At 47.4% G+C, this 19,246-nt stretch overlaps 1 protein-coding gene across 3 annotated transcripts in view; it reads left to right on the forward strand.

Moving 5' to 3' along the window:
• Positions 1-19,246, forward strand: part of LOC120396423 (organic solute transporter subunit alpha-like) — a 77,665-nt gene that overhangs the window by 21,279 nt on the left and 37,140 nt on the right. The window contains exon 1 of one of the 3 annotated variants that reach the window (XM_039521294.1): positions 8,660-8,732. The exons of the other annotated variants lie outside the window; for them this stretch is intronic. The gene's annotated coding sequence lies outside the window, so the exon portion shown is untranslated. Of the gene's footprint in view, positions 1-8,659; positions 8,733-19,246 lie in introns of those variants that run through there. 3 annotated transcript variants of the gene reach the window in all.

The following is a 19,246-nucleotide window of genomic DNA, read 5'->3' on the forward strand; positions in this document are numbered from 1 at the left end:
AGCGTTTCAGTGAAAGAATGGAGGAACTGTACTCCTGAGCAGGGATCAGACTGGCTTTGCAGATACTGAAAGTAAACTCCACATCCTGGATGTGCTTGCTCCCTGAGAGCCTGCTCCTGCAGACCTTACTCAGGCAAAAATCCTGTGGAATTGAATGAGCTCACACCTCCCTTCCATAGCTACCACACCAGGAGTAGGCTTGGAAAGACATAAACATGATTTGCAGTTTTCTTGTAGCCGTGTTGATAGACTGGGTGGGTGAGGTAGTGCTTTTTATTGGACCAACTTCCGTTGGTGAGAGAGACAAGCTTTTGAGCTTGCACAACTGACCTGAAGAAGAGCTCTGCGAAGCTTGAAAGCTTGTCTCTCTCACCAACAGAAGTTGGTCCAATAAAAGATATTATCTCACCCACCTTGTCTCTCTCATAAATGTGGCTTGGAAAAAAATATCCTTCCACTAAACCTTGGGCAGCAGCAGCATGATCATCAGCAGCCGTCTTTTATAACCAGAGTCAAACAAACACCACTTACCTCCTTTCTTGAGTTCAAGCAAGGCTCACGTCAGCTCCTTATTCTGCCTGCAAAATGTCCAGACACTGCAGAGGGAGCACCACAGAGCATATCTGCCTGCTTTATCCCCCACCATTCCATCATTTCAGATTGCTTTGTGGATTTGATGGGGTTTACTAGGTCCGTATCCCTGTAATCAATGAGTGCGGTGCTGTACATGCTACCTGAGACAAAAAGAACCTTCTTAGCTTGTTACTCAGGGAGCTGTAACTAGAGACCAGCCCCAGATTCGGGGTTAGTGATTAGTGCAAAATGCATCACATGCCTGGGCAGTAGAAGTGCTCTCCCTAGTTTGTAGCTTGCCCGTAATTTGCTCCTACCCATATACTCTCATAAAATATCTGATCATGATATCCAGAGTGCAGAGTAAGGCTAGCTTTAGTACCAGGGGAGGGTTACTCTTTCTCAAAATAGTGAGCCCAGCCTTTGTTCAAAGTGCAGGCCCATGCCCAGAACATGTAACTTTCAAAGTATGTCAAATATGAAAACCAGCTATTTGCCCTTTCCCAATAGCAGTCTATTTAAATTGTGGAGGTTTGGGAATAGGATGACCAGATGGCCTGATTTTATAGGGACAGTCCCGATTTTGGGGTCTTTTTCTTATATAGGCTCCTATAACCACCCACCCCCGTCCCGATTTTTCACACTTGCTGTCTGGTCACCCTATTCGGGAAGTGCTAGTGTGGCTGCATTCTGCACATTGGACAACTGATGTTTATGGCTAGTAAAACCTAGTAAGAGGTGCAGAGTCCTCTGTCCTTGTGTTGGAGACTATGATTGCTTCCTTGTGGAAGGGAAGGTGCCAGCACCCCCCAAGTAAGTCGTTATCAGTTCCTTGTTCAAGAAACCATGTCTCGGTTAAAACAGTTTAGCTACAAGCCAAGGTCTATAAACCCGTGTTTAGTTTTGGCCCTGTCTCCCTAAGGACCCTGCATACAACAGTCTTCCTAAACCATCTTCACCAAACAGCTGTTCACAAGACTGTGGGTTTCAGTCCCACAGATGATTGGGGTGTGTGTATTGAAAGAGAATGTTGAATTAACATTTTAAACTAAAGTCAACAAAATTAACATATGTGAGCTGCAAAAAAAATGCTTTAAAATAAAACAGAATTTAAAGGCCAGCCCAGATATTCATGTAGGGGACAATAGCAGTTCCATTTATTCCACTCCAAATGCCTGTAATTTTTGGCAGGTCTTCTCTAATTTAATCAATGCATAATCTTCAATGTTCAGGGACTCTGAGTACTAATGCTGCTAACAGTATAATGTCAGGGTTCCCTAGGCAGTATTTCTCAACAACCAATCCATGGACTGGTGCCGGTCTCTGGGGAGACCCCTGACAGTTTAGGAAGGCAGCAAGCTGGTCCCTGGTATTAAAAAGGTCAAGAAAGACTGCCCTAGGCAGAGCTACATTAGGAGAGAAGGTAGCATCTTTGTGGCATATTTATTGAAACCACCAGAAATGAATTGCCATTTATATCTTTGTGGGGGAGGCCAGAGGAAAATGAAACCTGTAAATGTAGAAACTGTACTTGATGTACTAACTCTATTTATTTTTCAAAGAGTTGGTATTAGTCTAATCTTTTAGTTATTAGGTAATGAATTTTTGCATCTCTTCTTGCCTTTCACGCCATCTAGACTGATTTGTAGCTGCAGAGTCTAGCATCTAAGTGTGCAAGAAGTGATCTGATCTGAGCCCATCCTTTAACCAGCATCAACCCAGGATCACGTACTGGGCATTGTCTCTTGGAGATGGTGTAAATAACGTTTCAAGTAGTATACTTCAGAGTAAATTATAAAGCCAACTTTCCCCACCTGGGAACCAAATCTAAAAAACCTATTTCCAGTAAGCTGTATGTCCAATACATTTCTTGGAGAAAACATATATTAGCTTGTGAGGGATACATGTTCATTTGAATAGCTATAGAAAATTCACGTCTACTTCTTGCCACAAAGAAACATTCATTTATTAATAGCACATTCTATTTGCAAACATTGATTAATTGAACCTTGCAATACTTCTGCAGTGTAGGCAAATATTATTGGAAACTGAGGCACAACGAAATTACATGGCATGTGCAAGGTTAGGTAGGAAGTCATTTGGCAGAACCAGGAACAGAACATAAATATTCTGATACTTAGGCCTGCGCTGTAACCACAAGAGCATCCTTCATCTCCAAATACTTGCAGATACAGTGGAGACGCAGGACTGGAGTCTGTACACCGAGAGCTTCTTTTCCAACAGAAAGTTTACTGACTGACAATTCATCCAATAACACATTACTTTATTTCTTAAATTATTTTTTATAAAAAAGACAATGAAAAGTATAAGACGATAAATGACTTACAGCTTCTGTGTTTTCAACTACTGCATGTTTCACTTCTGAGTCAGCAGCCAAAGAAAGAACAACTTATGATCACTTTAGAGAGCAATTACTGTATATGAATTTGAAGAAATTGGGACCCCATTTCTAGATGCATATGGATGCTATGATAGGGTGGACACCCACACAGGCCCAGAGGGCTAGATCATGATGAGGGTATGCCCCGAGTCACTGAGAGAGAGAGAGGGCATCCGTATGAGCAACTGATGGAAGCGGGGCCCCATACGGAGCAAAAGCTAATTCCCAGACCCAACCACAAGGAGGTACATCTGTGGTGAATGGGACCCCTTTACAGATACAAATGGTGAGATAGCTCAAAGAATGCCAAACTGCCATTCCATCTAACCCCTCTGCTTTTCCCCTCCTCTCCATATTCGTGTATGTCTTTTCCTATTTTATTACCATTGCCTGCATCCTAACATGTCTATTGTAGTATTGTCTGTTCTTGCTGCTTTGATTAGCTGTAAAATTGCTTATTTCTATAATTCTACAGCAAATACTTAAAGGCACACAGCTTGACTGTGTAATATTGAGAACACAGTAGCCCAAATCATACTCTCTGATGTGTGTACACAATTTTCACTGAGGACAATGAGAGTTGTGGGTAGAACTAAACAAATCTTCCCCATTATATTCAATACAGCATTTTGTGACTTTTTCATAAAACATTTTTTTAAGGCCAGGGGGACATAAGAATGACCACACTAGGTCAGACCAAAGGTCCATCTAGCCCAGTATCTTGTCTTCTGACAGTGGCCAGTACCAGACGCTTCAGAGGAAATGAACAGAGCTGGGCAATTGACTGATACATCCCTTGTCCTTTAGATCATCTCTAGTCTGCCCTCCTGTAGAACACAGACCATAGAATTTCATCTAGCCTGTTACCCTTGTAGTGAGTCCAACAACTTGTTTGACTAAAGCAACCTTCTAGAGAGGCATCCAGTCTTGATTAGTAGACTTCAAGATGGAGAATCCACCCCTTCCCTTGGTAGTTTGTTCCAGTACTTAATCATCCTCACTGTTAGGAAATCATGCCCTGTTACTAATTTGAATTTGTCTGGCTTTAACTTCCAGTCATTGGTTCTTTTTTTGCCTTTTTATGCTAGATAGCTTGCTGCTGTTCCTGTTGGTTCAGATTGTGTATGAATTGCAAGCCATACATTTATAAATGAATTGTATTTAAGCTAACTCAAAAATCCACTGTTCACTTCAAACTCATACATTGTCTGTGGGTTTTAAATAAGTTGCCAAAATAGTAGAATTTCTCATGTACTTAAAGACAGTTTCAGGCTTGGAGATGAATAAATCAAACTCTAATAATGTTTTATAAGTGGGAATAGTCTTTATTTGTTATCTATTGGTCACTTCAGAGGGAAAAATCCTTAAGACAATTATATCTTTTCCAAATGTTGCATAGGAAGTCAGTTCATTTCACTTTGCAGGGATGGTAGTCAAAAAAAGGAAAAACACACTTAAACTCCCCTAGACAGCCTGGACTCTGCTCCAGCCCACCGATCACCTTCCATCCTGTGTGATGGTTACATCTTGCTTGTACAATGGACAGAGTGGGTTTGATAAGGACTCTCAGAAATTCACAGCCTGTGGCTACAGGCACATTAAATCCACCAAAATCAACTTTGTGTGGAATTGGCAGGCAGACTCTGAGGGATGTGGCTTTGGTTTTGTGTGTATGTATCTAAGGCTTTGTCAATGCAGGGTATTTTTAGCTACTGATGTTCTTCTGCTGATGTAATTACACTAGGGGCTAAAACACCAGTGTTGACAAGTCCTATTATAAATAGGTATATGTGACTCTTCTGCTCCATACTGATGTGTCAAATACCTAATGTTTGGTCTGGCTGTCCTTGCGAGGATCATCGTTCTAGATGTGGTAGCTACATGCGTGGTTTGTTTATCTGTTTTTTTCCCCCCTTAAATTGTATTATAAGTTGCACTCAGGTGTGTTCTCTCTCCCCCTCCCCCTGGGCGGGGGGCACCGGGGGCTGAAAAGCCATACCTGTCTTGCTGAAATCCTTGGCAAGATAGAACATTCGTTTAATGAGTTACCTCACAAGGGCTCTGAGTGCTGTGGAGACAGCCCCTAATCAGAGAGTGCTTGACAACAACTGCTTCAGCCAATTAAGGAGCAACGCTAAGGGCTTTGGAAGAGAGTTCGATTTTGTCCTTAGCCATGAAGAGAGTGGCTGTAATGCAGGGTCTTGAAAGTGCAGGGCTGGGAGGGAGGAACAGATATGAACAGTTATTCAGCAGCTGGAGAGGAATCGCTGGCAAAGAACATTTAAAAACATTAGAACACACTCCATATGTCCTCTAGACATATTTGTCCTACTGCTCATCCCCCCTGCTCCACTGAAAAAAGTCTCCTTGCTGTGAAAGGCACTGCAATCCAAGTATGTGTTACTCCTGGGGAAATTCTGCATCCAAAAATAATATAAAAAATCTGCACATAATATTTTAAAATTCTGCATATTTTATTTGTCAAAATAACACAATATAATCACACCAGTTTCAATTATTTTGGTAATTTATTTGAAAATATGTGTCAGCAAGTATATCTGTAACAATAAAGACAACAAAAAAGATTCCCCCAGGAGTTAAAGAACCCTCTATGACAACCCAGTTCCGTTGTCTCTGTTCTGCTTTTGCCAGTCACCTCAGTTTGGGTATGTCACATGTACCAGCTGGGCACATCTTGGGGGAAAACTCTAACCCTCTGGTCTTTTAGTCTGTTCTCATTTTTCTGCCCTGCCCCTGTGTTGTCAGATGCTACCGGTGTGGTGCTCTGCTCTGTTCAATGTTGATAACAGTCGGCCGTGTGCGTGTTCCCTCTGTGTGCTACCCTGACTCATCAGATCACTGGCACAGCAGACCCCGAGAGAACCCCCAATGACCACAGACTCTGATAAGGTACAAAGGCACCCGGCCAGGTTTATTGTCAAATGAAGCACAGTAATAGTTCCTCACAGGACATACTACCAATATGTGCTCCCTGACAATGGACCAGCTCAGTCAGTGGCGGGACTCTCCACTGCCCCGTAGGCCAGACAAAGACGTCCACTGAGGGATGCATTTTTATACCCAGGTACAAACAGGTTATGCATCATTGAATGCACTGAGGTACAGCCCCTCTATGCATTAGGATGCTGCCTTCTCCTGGTACAGGTTGGTTCGACCAAACAAGTCTATCCATCATGCTGTCTATCCATCATATTGTCCTTTCATATTGTCTATCCATCATATTGTCCTTTTACACTGTCTTTAGGCTGGGTCTGCCTGTTCCTTGTTATCTGTGTTCATACCTGGCTGTTCTGGTGCCGTCCTGGCACACGTTCTTTTAGCAGCCTTCCTCTTGCCAACTTCTGTGAGCAGGGCCTGCCTCTGGCCCACAGCCTAACTTTGCTTTATGTTAGCAACATCTTGACCATTACTTCAGTTCAGGCCTCAGGACTCATACCGGGCCTCTGATACCAAAGGTTTATGTCTCAGGGCCTCATCTTACTACACCCCATAGGGTTACCATATTTCAAGTTCCCAGATAGGAGGGCACTGCTGTGGGGAGGGGAACAGGGGATCTTTTGGGTACAGTTGGGGGGTGCTGAAGGGGTGTGTGTACTGGGAGGGGCTATTTGGGCTGTTGGAGGGGGTATTTGGAGGTGTTGGAGGTGTGTGCGTACTGGGAGGAAGTACAGTATTTGGGAGGTGCTGGAAGGGGGTATTTTGGGGTGCTGGAGAGGTCTGTGTGTACTGGAAGAGGGTATTTGGGTGATGGTGGAAGGGGCTGCATAGGCTCCCCCCAACCCAGATACCTGCCCCCACTCTCCCCCAGAGCCAAGCCATGGGGCCAGACACCCGCACACAGTCCCCTGAGCCCAGCCCTGGGACGACCCCTGGCCCAGACGACTGCACCCCCAACCCCACAAAGCCCAGCCATAGGCTCCGCTCCATGCAGCTTCATTACTGTCTTGCTGGGCAGAGACAATCCATACCTGCTGATAGTGGGGTGGGGTGGGGCAGAATTTGTAGGTTTGGCCACCCCTGGAACAGCTCAAGGCATGCTCCCACCAGCAACCTGCCCCTTACCCTCAGTCTCCCCTCCCAGAAAGCAGTGGCCCATGGGGTGCAGCTCATTAATACATTAATTCTGTGCACATTCTGCATTGCACAGTGACACAGAATTCCCCCAGGAGTAACAATGTGTACTTTACCATAGTGACTGAAGAAAAACATCACTTCCTCTGACCTACCATACGTTGCTGATCTCTGATTACCCACCTTACTGCCAATTTTGGATCTGAATTTTATAAATTTCCCTGTCAGCTCCTCTAGTCCAGTGTGAAATGCTGTGGATTTCCTTAGTGTCATTGTATTATTTCCAGTTGCTCAAGAATTACTTTTAAAGGATCAGTCAAGACAATCGTTTACTCAAACACTGGTTAATATGTGACTCAGTATGATTTGGTATGATTTGTTTGGTTTGTTTATTCTTCAACCTTATATTGAGATTTGACTGTTTTTTGTTTTTTTTAGTGTGTGTGAGGGGCAAATAAAAGAATGCCCCAGTGTTTAACAAAATTGATTTGCCATTTTGTGAGTGAGAAAGTCAAAACGATGTCCAGCTCTGGATTTAATGGCAGCTTTTGCTCTCTCTGCCATAACCAAGATCACCTGATATGTTTTTGGCATCAACAATCATGGGATCAGGGACGCTGGAACAGGGGGGACCAGGGGCTATGGCCCCATCACTTTTTACTGGCCATAAGCATGAGCGACGGTGGGGAGAGGGAGTGAGCGGGGGGCAGGATTTTGAGGGAAAGTGGCAGCATGAGAGCTGGGCCTCAGGAAAAGAGGTGGCACAAGGGTGGGGGCTCGAGGATAAGGGGTGGCATGGGGTCGGGGCCTAGGAGGGTAGGAGTGGCAAGTGGGGGCAGGGCCATGGTTTGGGCACTAGTGCCAGTGGGTCCCCCCCCACACACACACTTTTAGGGAGCTTCTGCCACTCCGGCATGGGATTCAATAACTCCTGGAGCAGCGTAGAACCATGGTTGATGTACTTAGGTTGATGCAGTGCGAGTGTAGACACTGTGTTATTTATATCAACCCTAACTGTCCCACAATGCCCCACAATGACCTCTCTGGTCACCATTGTGACCTCCACTGCCCAGGGATCACAGAGATGAGAAGCCTCCCCCCACCACCTTTCAAAGCCCTGTGACTTTTTGAAATTTCTTTTCCTGATTGCCTGGCTTGATGAGCACACCTAGCAGCTCTCCATTGTTGAGCACAAGTGACCATGCCAGCTACACTCTCAAGATGTGTTCCTGCCGGGAGTAGACAGGAGAAGTTGGATCTGCTGGGCCTCTTGGGAGAAGAGGATGTGCAGACACAGCTATGCACCAGGTGTAGGAACATCAACATCTATGAACAGATTGCTCAGGGGATGTAGGAGCAGGGGTGTGACAGGGATCATCAGCAGTGCTGTGTGAAAGCCAAGGAGCTGTGACAAGGTGGCCAGGGAGGTTGTCATAAACATACAGCTAAGCGTAGCACAAACTCCCTCTTTACCCTGTAAGGGGTTAATTCCTCTTTTACCTGTAAAGGGTTAAGAAACTCAGGTAACCTAGCTGACACCTGACCAAAAGGACCAATGAGAGGACAAGATACTTTCAAATCTGGGGGAGAAACAGGCTTTGTCTGCCTGTTGTGTTTTTGCTGGACACAGATCAAGGAATCAAGCAATCCAGCTCCTATTAAGTTAGTAAGTATTTAGCAAGGAAATGCGTTAGTTTACTTTTATTTTGGTTTGTGTTTTCCTTTGTGTAAGAGGAAGGTTTATGCCTGGTTTTGTAACTTTAAGGTTTTGCCTAGAGGGGAGATCCTCTGTGTTCTTGAGTCTTTTGTTATTCTGTAAAGTACTTACCATCCCTATTTTACAGAGGTGATTCTTTTACCTTTTCTTTAAAATTCTTATTTTAAGAACCGGATTGATTTTTCATTGCTTTAAGATCCAAGGGTTTGGGTCTGTGTTCAGCTGTACCAATTGTGAGGGGATTATTCTCAAGCCTGCCCAGGAAAGGGGGTGTAGGGGTTTGGGGGATTATTCTCAAGTCTGCCCAGGAAAAGGGGTGTAGAGGCTTGGGGGGATGTTTGGGGAAGGTAGGGCTCCAAGTGGCCTTCCCTAAATGTTTGATTAAATCACTTGGTGGTGGCAGCATTACTTAATCCAAGGTATACGAGAGAAACTGTGTCTTGGGGAGTTTTTAACTTAAGCTGGTAGAAATAAGCTTAGGGGGTCTTTCATGGGGGTCCCCATGTCTGTACCCTCGAGTTCAGAGTGGGGAAGGAACCTTGACAGAGGTCAACAAGCGATCTGGTGCTGAGCCCTGGACCTGTCGCTTTTACAAAGAGCTGCATGTCATCCTCGGCAGAGACCCCATTACCACCTCCCAAAGCACTGTGGATACCTCCAAGCATAGGTGCTGACTCCACGGGTGCTCTGTAGCTGGAGCACCCATGGAAAAAAAAATACTGGGTGCTCAGCACCCACTGGTAGCCCTGCAATCAGCTCCTCCCCCTCCTTGCCAGCGCCTCCTGCCTGCTGGGATCAGCTGTTCAGTGGTGTGCAGGAGGTGCTGCGGGGGAGAGGAATGGGGGGAGAGCATGCTTAGGGGAGGGCTGGAAGGGGGCGGGAAGAAGTGGAGTGGGGGCAGAGCAGGGCAGGAAGAGGTGGGGTGGGGCCTTGGGGGGAAAGGGGGTAGGGCCTGGGATGGAGTTGGGGGTCGAGCACCCCCCCCCAGGAACTCACAAAGTCAGCACCTCTGCCTCTAATAAGCCTGAGTCATAGCCCCCCTCCCCATCCCCGCTGGGAACAGAGAGGAGGAGAAGATGATGGACAAAGAAGAGGAGGAGGAAGAATATGGGGGACAAGCAATCAGGGGATCCAGCTGGACAGTGAGCTGGTTTTGACTCTACCACAGTCCAGCCAGGGCTGCTCATTGAGCAAGGGAAAGCCCAGTGCAGGGGAAGGAACCTCAGGTAAGCGTGTGGCTAAATCTTTCAGTTACAGGGATGGAACCAACACAGTATCAGGACACATCTTTTGACTTTTCATTAATTTACTTGTGCTAGAAGAGGCAGTGGCACAACCAAGAGAGGTAGAGTTGCTCTCTGCTTTTCATTCCCCTCTTGAGGTAGGTAGGGGAGCCTATGTGGAGCAGTTTGTTTATGGACACACAGGGATGTCCCTTGAATCCTCCTGAGAGATCTTGATGAAACTTTCATGGAGGCACTCTGCAGTTCTCTGCCCCTGGTCCCTAGGGAGGGCTGCCTTATTTCTTCTCCACAGTAGGACACTTTCCCACACCACTCAGCCATAACTTCAGCAGGCCCCATTGCAGTACACAGGCTAGCAGCGTACAGGCACAAGATGCCAGCAGCAGCTGTGCTAGTTCTTCATTCAGGGGTGAGACATCAGCTAAAATCACCTCTGCCTGTGGAGAACAGTGCCACTATTCAGTGCCATTACCCTATACTACTAGAATCATACAACTGAGCAATTCCCTTCTCATTTCCCCAGTCCTGGGGGGCGGGAGGGTCAGTACTCACCATGGCTGGCGCTGTGACTGGGGCCATGCACAAGCAATCCCAAGCAGAAGTGAGAAGGTCGTGCTTAAAACTTGTGGGGAGCAAGGGGAGTGAGTTCAGCATCTTCAGTTTCTCATTCTGCAGTGAATATGCTGACAATGGTACCTCTGTGCAGGGCCGGCTCCAGACCCCAGCGCGCCAAGCGCGCACTTGGGGCAACATGCTGCGGGGGGCGCTCTGCCTGTCACCGGGAGGGCGGCAGGCGGCTCTGGTGGACCTCCCGCAGGTGTGCCTGCGGAGGGTCCGGAGGTCCGTGGCTCCGGTGGACTTCCTGCAGGCGTGCCTGCGGATGCTCCACCGGAGCTGCGGGACCAGCGGACCCTCCGCAGGCACGTCTGCAGGAAGTCCACCGGAGCCACGGACCTCCGGACCCTCCGCAGGCACGTCTGCAGGAGGTCCACTGGAGCCGCGGGACCGGCGACCGCCAGAGCGCCCCCCGCGGCGTGCCGCCGTGCTTGGGGCAGCGAAATTACTAGAGCCGCCCCTGCCTCTGTGTGTGTTATCTTCAGCTGCTGCCACTGCAGCCTTAAAGGTCTGTCCCCCCCTCCACCTGGTGAACACCTGAGCCAGATAAGGAGGAGAAAAAAGAGGACTTAAGATAACATGTTCCAGGACATCCTGCAAGCCAGTGCTGCATCGGATTGTGAGCACAGAGCCTGGAGGATGAACACTGCAACAGCCTGGAGAAGGCAAGTGTGGAGAGGAGAGAATCCCAGGAGTCCCAGCAGGAAAAGGAGAGGGAGCTGCACCAGGACATAATGGGGTTTCTCAGGAATCAAACAAAGATGCTGCTGACTCTTTTGGACCTCCAGGTTAAAAACATCATGGGCTCACCCCCTTTGCGTCACATTGAGAACTCAGTATTGAGATCTCCCTATACACCCCGTCAACATTCCACATGGCACCCGGGGTCACTGCACTATGCCAGCCACTCCACCCTGGACATTAAAGCAGTGGTGAGCTGGAGCCGGTTCCCACAGGTTCCCAAGAACCGGTTGCTAAAATTAGACCTCCATGGAGAACCGGTTGTTAAAGGGCCAGGGGGTGGGCAAAGAACTCTGGTCTGTGGGCCGGACCATCCTGTTGCTCCCAGGATTCCCAGCTGGGGAGACTGAGGCTCCCCCGGCCCTTCCCCCGCTTCCCCCCAGCTGCAGCGGGGCCAGCTGCCGGCACCAGCTGGGCAGCTCAGCTGAGCTCCGGAGTCGTTCTGCTGCTTTGAGCTGCCGGCAAGGTAAGGGGGCTGCAAGCTCTAGGGCTGCCGAGGGAGCAAGTGGGGCAATTTGCCCCAGGTCTTGCAGGGGCCCCCGGCGCCACAAGTATGTCTCCCCCTGCCCTGGCCCCTCCCCCACTCTCCCCCCCTAAAATCAGAACTTTTTATAGGGAACCAGTTGTTAAGATTTTGGCAGCTCATCACTGCATTAAAGACAATTACTGTTTCACTTACACTGACTTGTGAAAGCCACATCTGGTGTATGTGTAGCTGAAATGGACATGAATGTTTATTCTCTTGCATAAGTTCTGCTCTCTTAATTTATGAAATTTTTAACATGTGTTTTAAAATTGCACAGGTTATTTTGCACTGATTTGTTACAGAAGAAAATTCTATCATTTGGAACATCATTCATCTTTATTAGTTCACAACACAGGCTGCCAAGCGTGCAACAGTTCTGAAATTACGTATTACTGCACAATGTCACACAACTCATATGATCATTCACAAACAAAATTAAGAACTGCATTGCCAATGTTATATTCTTACATGTACAGTGATCCCCACTCAATTCCTACCAGGTCACAAAAGAGCAGGGCCAGGTAAAACACACTACACTACCACCCACTACTGCCTCGCTTTTAAAATGTTCTTTCAAAGGATCTCTGAGCCACCTAGCTCTGTGTGGAGCTCTTCCAATAGCCCTTGTATTTGGCTGTTCAGATTCAGCAGACAGCCAATCCATCTCCACCCCGGTGGAAACTTTCCCCCCTTTGCTTCACAAATATAATGCAGGACGCAGCAGGCAGTTATAAACCATTGGGATATTTTTCCCACTGAGATCCATTCTGGTGAATAAACAATGCCAGCAACCCTTCTGTTGTAGGAGCACCAGTGATCTGTATGCTCTGTATAACCTGTATGCTCAAAAGGTCTGTTACACTTCCCCCCTCCCCGCCTCATGTCTCTTCTCCCTCTTTGAATACCTGTGAAGGGCTTTCTCCCTCCCGCTCCCTCCTGGAATGCTTGTAGGATGAATGGTCTGGTTGAACAGCTGGAAGATCAGAAGAGCTCCCAGGTAGAAAAGGTGTCTGGGACTCTAATTAGGCAGCACTCACACACCTAATGCATGAACACTGCATGGACACTGCCCGAGGTGGAGTGTGACTAACCAGATGCGGCCAAGTCATCTCTAGTCGCAGGCCATGACACTCTGATTAGGCAGCGATCACACACCCAATGCATGGACACTGCCTGAGGTGGAGTGTGACCAACCAGGCGCGGCCAAGTCATCTCTAGTCACAGGCCATGAGGAGCAGGTCCTTAAAAGGGGAAGGGGCTGAGTGCTCAGGAGTGCACTCACAAGCTTGTACCTCTTGTGAAGGCCCTTCGCCCGGACCGCCTGGCCAGTGGTTCGCTGCGTTACATTCCATCATGCCTTGGGAAGACTTACCTTCATCACACCGTCCACTGTGCTATGGGACACTTACCTTCATGGATCCTAACATCTCCAGTGCCATGCCTGTCCCAGGAGCGTGAGTTTGCAAGTGTGAGTGTGACACCCTCTCCCCTTCTTTTGAGCTTAGCTCACAGTATAATAAACTTGCTGCTTTCTGTCAAACTCTGGTGGCTCATTAGTCCTCCCTAAGTTTACTAGCTGGCCCAATTTCGGGTAACATTAATGGTGGAGAATGCGGGCAGCTTAGTGGAGGATTTGACCCAAGAGTAGGGGTCCCCTGGTGCCCCCCGGTGGTCTCCTGAGTGGGTCCAGCTCGAGTCTGCATGAAAAGGTGGTAGGCCAGCAAACCACTGCTGGGAGAAAAGGATGCCACTGTTGAGTGCCGGTGTAGGACAAGAGAAAGAATTAGATGTAAATCCCCTGGTGCCCCTAATAGTTTCTTGAGTGGGTCTGGCTCAAGCCTGTGTAGAAGGTGGTAGGGTAGCTACCCACTGCAGGGAGAAAAGGACGCCACTGCTAAGTATGCCACTGTGGGGCAAGGGGAAGAAAAAGGTGAAGCAGCCCAAGCAAGAATACATGCCCCCCTTGGGGAGCGGCGCTGCCGCCTGGGGTGTTGTTAGAATGGCTCCAAAAGAAAGGGGCAGACCCCTGTATGCCAGGGGTGGTTCCACCTGGGAGTACAATTCCTGACTTGGAGAAGGAATGGGATATGTGGAAGGTGCAGGCTCTGACTGCTAGCACCCAGGCATCTTCCCTCTCTGTAGTCACAGTACAGGTGGGATTTTGAAATAAAGGTGTGAAAATTATGTGATACATATAACATTATGGGATGGAGTTGGAGACAGCTGCATGCTGGGAAGTTCACCCTGTGTTTCCAATCACCCTGCACGACTTCTTTTGGCCCCATCGTGCATTGCCAAAACTTCCCAAAAGACAGACATTAGCAAGTTGCACGCCTACCCGTGTTGGTACAAGCACTCCTGGTGAGTACGTGCACTCCCAACTCAGGCCTCCAGGTCTGCACATGCACTACCTACGTACTAGCTGTGGTGGCTGTATCCAACATAACTTGCGTCAACATAAGTCTGTAGTGTAGACATGGCCTTAGTTTGTAAGGTCTTTGATAATTTCCTGAAATCTAGATCTTCACTTGAACATGCTTCCTGTAATGTGGTTTCTGCATCCTGTCTACCCTCTTGTGGCCAGAGGTCACTCTATGGCCCCCTGCCTCTGTTTTCCCCCTTCTTCAGGGCTCCTGAAACTCACTCAACATAGTGCAGAGGAAATTAAAACATCCTTCACTTGGGGTCTAATTTATTCTGTCCTCAAGTACATGCCGGCCTGCCAGCTCCCAACCCCCATTCAGTATCTCTCTCCCCTTAGTTGGAGGGGGTTTTCAGGCCTCTGTCTCAGAGCTAGGTCAGAGTTCAGTGTCTCTGCAGGAGCCAAACTTGCTCCCTGAAGCTGCTGCTTCAAGCCAGCACTAGCTCCTCAAGTTCCTGCTGCCCGACCATCTCCCCCTCACTACAGCTACCTGGTGCTCTTTTAGGGGATCAGCTACTCTCACACAGGTGTACCTCCTATGGTAATCACCCAGCCCTCCACCAAGACAAGCCACCCTGTTACACTGCCTTTTTACATTGCTATTATTATGCCTGGATGATTCCATTGCAGTGGTGTGATTCAATCTACCTTATTAGCACTTCTGCAGACACAAATGTGTAACGAGATAATCATATTTTGGGCAGAATCCTGTTCTGTGTGACACAGATGTGCAGATAAGTTCATGGAGGATAGGTCCATCAATGGCTATTAGTCAGGATGAGCAGAGGTGGTGTCCCCAGCCTCTGTTTGCCAGAAGCTGGGAATGGGCGACAGGGGATGGATCACTTGATGATTATCTGTTCTGTTCATTCCCTCTGGGGCACCTGGCATTGGCCACTGTCGGAAGACAAGATACTGGGCTAGATGGACCTTTGCTCTGACCCGGTACGGCCGTTCTTATGTTCTTATGACATTGAATCAGGCCAAGGTGGCAGCTTGTTTATTGCTTCCACACCCCTGTTGCCAAAATGGCTCTGCAAAGCTTCCCCAGCTTCCCCATACCCTAACGCTATCACAAGGGCAAAAGTTCCCTTTTATTTAAAGTTACTTCATAAATCTGGGGGAAAGGAGAGGAATGGGCACTAATGCAGAAATCCTTTTGGAAGCTGTTGTTTTTTAGAGTCTACCTTTTACAGACCAGTTAGGCTGGGTCAGGATTTCCTCAATACTTACTTTGTGCCAGGACTTGCCAGGGCTGAGCCCCGGCACCTCTAGGCTCGGCAGTTCATAGCCCCGGCACCTCTAGGCTCGGCAGTTCATAGCCCCGGCACCTCTAGGCTCGGCAGTTCATAGCCCCGGCACCTCTAGGCTCGGCAGTTCATAGCCCCGGCACCTCTAGGCTCGGCAGTTCATAGCCCCGGCACCTCTAGGCTCGGCAGTTCATAGCCCCGGCACCTCTAGGCTCGGCAGTTCATAGCCCCGGCACCTCTAGGCTCGGCAGTTCATAGCCCCGGCACCTCTAGGCTCGGCAGTTCATAGCCCCGGCACCACTAGGCTTGGCAGTTCATAGCCCCGGCACCACTAGGCTTGGCAGTTCATAGCCCCGGCACCACTAGGCTTGGCAGTTCATAGCCCCGGCACCTCTAGGCTTGGCAGTTCATAGCCCCGGCACCTCTGGGCTTGGCAGTTCATAGCCCCGGCACCTCTGGGCTTGGCAGTTCATAGCCCCGGCACCTCTAGGCTCGGCAGTTCATAGCCCCAGCACCTCTGGGCTTGGCAGTTCATAGCCCCGGCACCTCTAGGCTCGGCAGTTCATAGCCCCAGCACCTCTAGGCTTGCTGCATCAGTTATGAATGTAAAAAAATTGCTTGAGCCATGGCACCTCTTTCATTACAAATTAAGCACTGGAGAAGTGACAATATCTCAGGATAGCTAATTTGCTAACTCTTATGCATGGGCCAATCACATTTGTACATCTTAATAAGGCAGGAAAGGCTCTAATGCAATACATTTGCCATATGCTGTAATATTTTTTTTGTCTGTTCCACATGGGTATTGGAATCAGCTTCATGTGCTAACATTGACACAACCACCATAAAACTTCCACCCATGTGGGTTATCCCAGAAACCATTAAAAACTTTTTTTTTAAATCTGATAAAAATAATATAAAATATACATGTGTACTCCAACTCCTCCACCATTATTTGAATCTGAATGAAGTCAAACAAGAAACAATGTTCTTGTCTAATTCAAGCAAGGAATTCACAGAAGTGGGATTTTTCATTCATATGTTCAGTGAATGCAGAATGTTGGCACACATCCTGGGAACAGATGGGCCCCTATTGAAACTTCTCAGAAAGAGCTTTCAGAAGCCCAAGGCCAGCTTTCCATGTCAGCAAACACAGAATTGCACTTTGAGTCATGTTTTAACACATGTGATTGTCTTAACATTTCCGGATGACACAACTTCAGTAAAAAGGTCTTCTGAGCCTGCTGATGCAGCCTGGGAGGGAAAGCAGGATGTTTTAGTGGCTATTTTCTCCCCAGCTGGGCAATTACTACTTCAGGGTGTGCTGGCAACTTTTCTCTAGAAAAGAGAGACTGAGATGGCTTGGATTTCTTTGATGTCTGACACTCTGGGAAGTCTATAAATACAGCTAAGATACCACCCTGCCTCCTGCCGCTTGATGTCACAAAATTCCCACCAAATACAATTCCCACCAAGTCCTTCCATTACATTTAAATGGTGATGAGCTACTGAAAAAAAGGTGTGAACAATAATAGCGAGGATTCAGTGATAGAGAATTGTTTTGGTTCATCAGCACCATATGTACCTTTCTATTGATAACAGTATTGATCATCAATAACAGTACTCACTAACTTGTGGTCTCTACTGTCTTGCTCCCAAGTTCAGCTATTAGGCTTTTCAGAAGGCATCAATATCTTCTCATCCAAGTGCCTGATATATCAGTTTCTTCAGTAGTTCAGCATCTAGGCCACATTGATCGTGGTTCTTCTCTGTGTGCACTTTAATTGGTGGCACTTTGGATCCTGGGTCAAGTTGTCCAATTTATTCTGTCCTCCATAGAACAGTAAATCCCATGAAGCTGCAGGGGATGGAGCTATCTCTGGAGAGGCTTTGGGTGCACAGATTTCAGGGACCCTACCTCTTCCCTCTACCAAGCCACTGCTCCTGAAATACTTCCTTAAGGAGAGGCTGCAGGTTTTACAGTTTTCAGAATGGAGAGAGGTAAATAACGGTGTTCCCCAGGGGTCTGTTCTGGGACCAGTCCTATTCAACATATTCATAAATGATCTGGAAAAAGGGGTAAACAGTGAGGTGGCAAAATTTACAGATGATACAAAATTACAAAAGATAGTTAAGTCCCAGGCAGACTGCGAAGAGCTACAAAAGGATCTCTCAAAACTGGGTGACTGGGCAACAAAATGGCAGATGAAATTTAATGTTTATAAATGCAAAGTAAAGCACATTGGAAAGCATAATCCCAACTACTCATATAAAACGAGGGGATCTAAATTAGCTGTTACTACTCAAGAAAGAGATCTTGGAGTCATTGTGGATAGTTCTCTGAAAACATCCACTCAATGTGCCGCAGCAGCCAAAAAAGTGAACATAATGCTGGGAATAATTAAGAAAGGGATAGGTAATAGGACATAAAATATCATGTTGCCGCTATATTAATCCATGGTATGCCCACATCTGGAATACTGTGTGCAGATGTGGTCATGCCATCTCAAAAAAAAAAATATTGGAATTGGAAAAGGTTCAGAAAACGGCAACAAAAATGATTAGGGGTATGGAACAGCTTCCATATGAGGAGAGATTAATAAGTCTGGGACTTTTCAGCTTGGAAAAGAGATGGCTAATGGGAGATGTGATTGAAGTCTATAAAATCATGACGGGTGTAGAGAAAATAGATAAGGAAGTTTTGATTACTACTTCTCATAACGCAAGAACTAGGGGTCACCAAATGAAATTAATAGGCAGCAGGTTTAACACAAACAAAATGAAGTTGTTCTTCACACAGTCAACCTGTGGAACGCCTTGACAGAGGATGTTGTGATGGCCAAGACCATAACAGGGTTCAAAAAAGAACTAGATAAATTCATGGAGGATAGGTCCATCAATGGCTATTAGCCAGGATGGGCAGGGATGGTGTCTCTAGCCTCTGTTTTCTGGAAGTTGGGAATGAGTGACAGGGGATGGATCACTTGATGATTATCTGTTCTGTTCATTCCCTCTGGGGCACCTGGCACTGGCTACTGTCGGTAGACGGATACTGGGCTAGATGAACCTTTGGTCTGACCCAGTAGGGCCATTCTTATGTTCTTATGTACAGTGCAGAGAGGGTTCCACAAAGGAAATTACTCTGCCTCAGGCTATGTTAATGTTTTTGTGGATTTCCTGCATGAAGTTGGCTGTTTGGTGGGAAGGATATGCTTCTTCTCTGAATCCTCCTCCAGCACCTCACCTTATCCAATATCACTGTTCCAATGCATGAGTCTTGACTATGTGTAGCCCTCTTTGAGTCCAGGGAAAGTGTCTCTGTACGTCCATACTACCCGCCCGCCGGGTTGGTGGGTAGCGATCGACTTCTCAGAGTTCAATATATCGCGTCTCATCTAGACGCGATATATCGAACTCCGAACACGCTCCCGTCGACTCCGGAACTCCACCACTGCGAACGGCGGTGGCGGAGTCGACGGGGGAGCTGCAGACTTCGATCCCGCGCCGTGAGGACGGGTAAGTACTTCGAACTAAGGTACTTCGAGTTCAGCTACGCGAATTGCATACCTTAGTTCGAACCCCCCACCCTAGTGTAGACCAGGCCTAAGGCAGCTAGGAAGGGAGATATTCGCCCTGTGAAAGTGGGTCAGTCCTCTGTACAAACA

Source organism: Mauremys reevesii, linkage group 1, assembly GCF_016161935.1.
Source record: "Mauremys reevesii isolate NIE-2019 linkage group 1, ASM1616193v1, whole genome shotgun sequence".
Taxonomy (NCBI): Eukaryota; Metazoa; Chordata; order Testudines; family Geoemydidae; genus Mauremys; species Mauremys reevesii.